At 37.3% G+C, this 7,172-nt stretch overlaps 1 long non-coding RNA gene across 1 annotated transcript; it reads right to left on the reverse strand.

The window, feature by feature from the left end:
* Positions 1 to 6,071: 6,071 nt before the first annotated feature.
* Positions 6,072 to 6,843, reverse strand: LOC109016122. Its single transcript, XR_002000045.2, has 2 exons — positions 6,694 to 6,843; positions 6,072 to 6,325 (listed from the first exon to the last, which is right to left on the reverse strand). It is a non-coding gene; the product is annotated as an uncharacterized LOC109016122 (long non-coding RNA).
* Between the last annotated feature and the right edge of the window lie 329 nt (positions 6,844 to 7,172).

The raw sequence follows: 7,172 nt of genomic DNA on the forward strand, positions 1-7,172 counted from the left end.
TGTGTGGGTTGTCCGAATATTTGGGAGGAATACCATATTTGGGGCTCCTATCAGATTTCCTTTCAAGATTTTCTTATTGAAACATGTTTTTTTTTTCCGTAGGTTATTGATTTTGTGATCAATCAAATATTGAAGATTTTGGGGCTTAGGGTTTTAAGTTACCTTCCTTACTCTTACATTGATGTTCCCTTTAGCCTATCTCATATAGTCAGGTATTGAATATGTTGTGTTCCCTTGATCGTATCTCCTATAATGTCAACCAGGCATGCATTGGCGTGAATTATTTAATTGTTGTTCTAAAACCAAGTTTTGGGTTGGTTGATTTTGACTTTATTTTTTTCATTTAGTTTTCTACACACAAAGAGACAAAAACTAGAATCTAATTGTAGATATCAAACAATATTGCTTCTCTATCAACTGATAATTAGTACCTCTCTCTGAAAGTAAAGCTCAGGATATATAGTCAGTCCAATGCTCTCCTTTGCTGCAAAAGGATATCATTGCAATCTTAGGTCCACCTTTCATTGTACCTTTGAAGACCACGTTGTCTGGTGAGGAGCCAATAATATTGTTGAAGTCTTCACATGCTACTTCAAGGTCCTGTTGTTGCGTTTCACTCTTTTCGCTTTATGCTCACATTGGTAAGGAATAAAGGAGAAGCAAGGCCTAAGGCCTATAAAAGGAGGATTAGCCTCCTTGGCTAAGTGCACCAGTCATATGCTTAGCTAGTAACTTTTGACTTTGGTAAAATTTATCTGTTGTCCTTTTTTGAAAAATGGGAAGTGGTGAAAGTTAAAGTTTTGCTAGTGAAGAAGCTATGTGGGTGTATTTGGAGTGAGAAGAAAAATTGTGTGATTGTAACAATTTTTCACATAGTAGGTTTTCTTCTTTGGGTCTAATGGTTTTTTTTCCTGTTTTGGGAGCTTTCCAAGTAAAGCCTGGTGTTGTGATTATTCTCTATTTTTCTTGATATTTCTACAAAGGGTAGATCCTAGGGGGTAAATTTGGGAGGTCTAAATTCTCAACAAGTGGTATCAGAGCCTAGGTCCTTTTGGTGGGGTGGAGCTTTGGTGTGGTAATGTGGATATGTATTGTCTTAGGAGATTCTGTCTAGGAGATTTGGTTTTAAGTGGCACTATTTGACCCCTCCAATCTTTCCTGGAAAAGTTAAAGTTCTATCTAGGAAAGAAGAATCTTTCCTTGAAACTTACTTAGTCAGTACTATTAATTTCTACAGTAAAATTCATCGAGGCAATGTTTAGAAGTAGGACTTCAAATCCTATCAAATTTGAGGTAGAGAAATTTGATGGGAGAATAAATTTTGGCTTGTGGCAAGTGCAAGTCAAGGATGTTTTGATACAATCATGATCACACAAGGCGTTAAAGGGCAGACCAACTCCTAAAGTCAGTAGTGATACTAGAGACTGGTGAAACAACTAGTACAAGGAGCAGGTTCGGCAAGTGGCTCCAAGTCAATAAATAGAGATACTGATAATGAAACTAACTTTGTGTCTCTCTCCATGGAAGATGATGTCTTTTGAAAAGGGACATGTACATTCTCATGGCATGCCGCTAATTCCCAAAATTGCCATGATAGAGGATTTGTTAATGTTAGCGTGTCTACAAATTTGCACATAGGCAGGGTGTGGTGGAAATTCATGTCGATGGTTGATGAACTTCCAGGAAAGCCAAACGTGGAGGTTACATCATAATTTTCAGCAAAGTTGTTTTCGACATGGGCTGAAGTAAAATGTTTAGAATTGGTTTATTCTGAGTAAGTATGCTTTTATGGTGGAGTATGATAGTGGAAGTTATGAAGATCTTCATTGAGGTTGAGTGTGGCTGTGGGACCAACCAAAGTCGCAAGGTGAAGATTGTTGGGTTTTGCTCTTTGGCTTTAGTCCCACATTGGTAGGAAATAAAAGAGGAGCAAGGCCTAAGGCCTATAAAAGGAGGATCAACCTCATTGACTAAGTGCACTAGTCATATGCTTAGCTAGTAACTTTTTGACTTTGGTAAAATTCCTCTATAGTCATTTTTTCTAAAAAGGGAAGGGATGAGAGTTAAAATTTTACTAATGAGGAAGCTATGTGGGTGTATTTGTGGTGAGAAAAAAAATTGTGTGATTGTAACAATTTTTCAAATAGTGGATCTTCTTCTTTGGGTCTGGTGATTTTTCTCCTATTTTGAAAGCTTTTCACGTAAAGTTTGGTGTTGTGATTATTTCTCTATTTTTCTTGATATTCCTACAAAGGGTAGATCTTAGGGGTGAATTTTGGAGGTCCAAATTCTCAACAATGTCCTCCATATCTCACCACATCTTTCAAAGTATCTGAATTTGTAAGAAAACCAATAATTAACCAAATTATTTACAATCAATTAATTTCCAAAACTTTTAAATTCATTCCCAGGATTGTTGGAAGAGTTCATTTAGATACTACTAATGGATTCTTAACCATTTTGAAATATTGTTATCTTTATATTATACCACTAATTTCCTCACTGCAATAGTTCCAATGTTAATACTCGATCCTGATTACTCTGAATAAAATTTCACATACTTTATCATTCAAATACGAATTACATTTAATTGGATTAAATATGTGCATAAAGAATCTTCTCGTTTGCATTGGAAGGCCACCCAAGCCTTCTACATCGATTTCACCGACCCCGGTATTAAACACATTGGTCATTTAGATATGTTGTTGTGTCTGACATTTCCATTTACTTAATGTATTGTTTATTTCTATATTATATGGATGTTATGGTCCTACAAAATCATACTACCTGTCATTTATGATCCCTCAAAATATATATCGAAATCCATACTAGCCTGGTAGATGGCTTCTATTGTTTTAAAAATTTTGTTTGACGTGCTTTTGAGTCCAACATTGTACCTAATTGCAATATCCTTTTGGACCAAATATGTCCTACCCTCCGTCGAGTAATCCGGACGATTGGAGATGAGTTGAAGAGACCATCTAGTAAGATGCATTTTAATTTTTTTTTAAAGTTTTTTCATAAGTGCATTTCACTCTTTTTAAAATTGTGTCTAATTGCAGCATCCGTCGATACCATCTTATATGTCGTACCCTCTGTCAAGTAATCTGGAGGACTTAAGACAGTTCAAGAGACCATCCAGGTAGATGCATTTTATTTTATTTTTTTAAAAAAAGTTTTTTATACATGCATTTCAATCTTTTTAACAACATGCCTAATTGCCGCATCCGTCGATGCCACCTTATATGTTGTACCCTCTGTTGAGTAATTCTGAGGACTTGAGACGGGTTGAAATGACCCCCTCGTCAACTATGCCAAATAGTGCTGAAATTTCAAATCATATTGAAAGTGCGTCACGGACGATTGATCAAAGTTGTCATTCTACTAATAGTATTACACTTTTAACCCGATGACTTTAACATCCAATGTATATAATATAAATTCTTATCTCATTCATACATTTGCATTTTCAAAAATTGTATTCGACTTAAATAAAGAGGCGGAAGCGGAAGGAACTAATGAAGACGTATGAGTTGAAGTACTAGAATCTGGTATGGAGTTTGCAACTGAGAAAGTTCTTATGGCCTATTACAAACGATATGCTAAGCAAGAGAGTTTTGATGTGAGGACTCAAAGAACAATGAAAGAGATAGATGGAAGTGAGAAGTATCTGACAATTGGTTGTACATGTGGTGGTAAATACTAGCCTAGCCATAATAATATCTCGAGGCCACGACCAACAGCTATTTAAGGCGAAGGTAAATTCTCACTTGAACAAGAATGGGGTATGAGTTTTGACAATTGTTGAAATTGCTCACAATCATATTACTGCCAGTCTAAGAAGTCCAAACTTTTGAGATCTCACAAGTATTTTAGATGAATACAATCAAAAGATGCTCGATTTGAATGACAAAGTAAGTAGTCGAATGAACAAAAATTTCAACGCACTTGTTGTTGACCGAGGGGGGGGGGTGTTTGAGAATCTTGAATTTCAAGAGAAAGATTGTTGAAATTTCATTGACAAAGTTAGACACAAACAACAATTTCACCTACTGGCATTTCACAATTTTTCATTACCAACTTGCTGATCTAGTCTATTACATAGTTTGTTGTACTCGATAGTCAAACACAATTCAAATAAAGTCTGATTCAATAAGTTAACTGCAAGTTCAAGCACATGTCGGCATTTCACAAATTGGTTAATATGCATACTCCATACTAACAGGTTAATTTCACAAATGGATATCATACATATGGATACCTCTTTTGTACATCATATCCAAAACATCATAACCACCTCACTGGCCAATATGAAGGTGGGACAAAAAAATGAACCTAGGACGGAAAATTAAGGTTGAACGAAAAGATTAAGGTGGGAAGGGAAAATGAAGCTTAGACCGAAAAATGAAGGTAAGAAGAAAAAATAAAACCATCCCTCAGGGTGAGCAAAAGGGTTCGCCTCGCTCCCGAGCAATGACTATGTTGGTCAAAAGTGTCTGTCACTCTCATGGAGAAGCACTATGTTGAGCAATAGAACCCGCGGTGAGCAACTCGTCCCAAAGAGTGAGTGACAACACTAAAGAAGGCAAGTGCCCTAGCAAGGCACTTTTGCTCATGCCCCAACAAGGCACTAAGTAGTCAAAGGGCAAGAATAATGATCCAACCCCCATGGGAGCTTGAATAAATCAAACTAGTTCCATGGGAAATGCTATTCTAAGGGCGATCATTCAAAAAAGAATAATTGAAGCAATGTTTGCAAAAGAATAATTGAAGGGTTCTAGCAATGGGCTATGAATGCTTGCCCAGTGGGGTGCAAAGAAAAAGTTCTGATCCCAGGGGCCATTAAAAGTGCTCACTTCGAGCAAGAATGAGGTTGATCAAAAGTTGCACGGAGCGACCTAAGAGTGCTAGCACCCCAAGTCGAGCAACAAGCACTCCTCTTATGGGTGAGCATTCAAACAATTAAATGAGGTGGTTCTGCACCTAGGGCAAGTACTTTGCTCGGTACGAATAGCACAAGAAAATAACCTTTGCTCGGAATAACCGAGCAAAGCAAGAAAATAATACTTCATCGAGTGATCCCAAGTAACGCCAATCAGACTGACACAGTGCTCGGGATAACCAAGAAGAGCAAGACAATAATACTTGCTCAGGTGTGGCCAACCTGACCAATACACTACTCGGGATAGCCGAGCAGAGAAGAAAACAACCCTTCTTGGGACCACTGAGCAACTACATTCTTATCAAAACAATGCTCAAGTAACCGACCAGCACAAGAAAATAATCCCTGCTCAAGGCGAGCTTCATTGCTCACCCATGATGGGTCATGTGGAGTGCCTGCCATGTTGATTATTCAGAGATGTAGGCCTATATGCCAACACTTATGCTCACCTTGGGCTTGAATTTCTTCTCTCTCGTGTTGCGTGCACTCGTTGCTCTCTCAATGCATGGTATTATTGCTCACCTGGTGCCAATACTCGTTGCTTGCTTCGAGTGTGAACACTTATGCTTGCCCCCAACATGATTTTTCCTCTCCAAGAGGGTGAGGCTCACACTTTTGCAGTGCTTAGCACTATTGCTATTCTAGGTCACCTTAGGTTATGAGCACTATTTGCTTGCCTCGTTGCAAGATGCTTTCGCTGGCCTTGGTGGGAGCACTCTATACACAAAAATTCACAAGAATATTTTTATATTTCTTTTTATATTTAAAAATAATATTACTTCTATATACTACTATTTGGTAAAAAGTAGCAAATATCTTCATCTTATTTTCAGCAATAATTTATAAAATAAATAATATTTGTTATATTAATATTGTTATCATTTTATAAAATGCAATTCTTATTTTTAAGTTCTAATTTATGCCGCTTCTAAGCTGTCAGGCCATGTTTCCTTGTTTAACAGCCTTCCACTTATATGATGCCACCTTAGAAATTACACCAAACACTAAGTACACTAGTTCACATGGAAAACAAGGAAAACAAAATAATAGAATCAACCACAATAGGAAGATTTGTGCTTCCAGTTTCACTGCTGCACAATAGAAAAGCAGCTTCCACCATCACCAGTCATTACCAAAATAACTCCACTTTTCATTTCCGTCTACACTCTAGTTTGACAAACAAGAAAACAGTTACCATTCAACCTGCCAAATCTAGAGTTCATCCTTCCATTCCTTCAAGCTTCAAAGAAAAAGAAAAATACAGCGGCAAGAAAACACCATTTTATTCATTCTAGCTTCATCTGAAGAAGAAGAAGAAAACCCAGTGTCAGATCTCGTGCATCCTTTCTCTCATATATCTTCCTCTCTCTCAGGTCTCATAAGCTGCAAAATATAAGAAGAAACTACCATTAAAATAAACTACAACATATTAAAATAAAAGTGAAAAAGAATATTTTAAAAAAAAAAGTATTCTACTCTGACAACCACAAATAGATCTCCCTCTCAAATCTTATCCATCCACCTAGGAAAATTCTAAAGCAACAACTAGTCCACCGCCACATTTTCTTCCCTCTATCTCTCATCCATGGCGAGAGGGCTTCCATGCCACTCAAAAGAGAGAGTTAAGAGTTAAGGTTGATTTAAAAAATAAAAGGATAAAAAATAGAATTAGAGGCGAGGTTCAGTAAGAGCTATGCCAGCCAAGAGGAGCACGAGTGCACGACTACAGATTCGTCGTGTTCAAGGCCAACCTGCACCGAGCAAAGCGACACCAGAAGCTAGACCCTGGCGTCATACATGGCATCACCGAGTTCTCTTATCTCACTCCGGTCGAGTTCCACATATATTTTCTTGTCGCCGTCGAAGGCCAAACAAACCAAAAGAAAAAAAACAAAGGGACTGTGACACACAAGGGGAACCGAGGAAGAGATCTGAGAGGATCAGATCTGTGTGTCTCTTGGAATTTTTTCTTGGATGCAGTCTCATTGTATTTTTAATAGAATGCCTACGTGGCATTAGATGAGTAGAGGGCTGCTTTTGGGGGAAGATAAGCCCGACTTGTTTTAAGGAAAACTCTTTAATTAATGATTGATCTTTAATTTATCATTCCACCATTTTATTTTGATAACACATTTTAAGCGGACATATTTTCCTTGCACATATAATCTATAATTATATATATAACAATACTTTAGTTACAATGCTATATAACATGCATATAATTGGTGGC

The sequence above is a fragment of the Juglans regia genome, chromosome 1, assembly GCF_001411555.2.
Source record: "Juglans regia cultivar Chandler chromosome 1, Walnut 2.0, whole genome shotgun sequence".
Classification (NCBI taxonomy): Eukaryota; Viridiplantae; Streptophyta; class Magnoliopsida; order Fagales; family Juglandaceae; genus Juglans; species Juglans regia.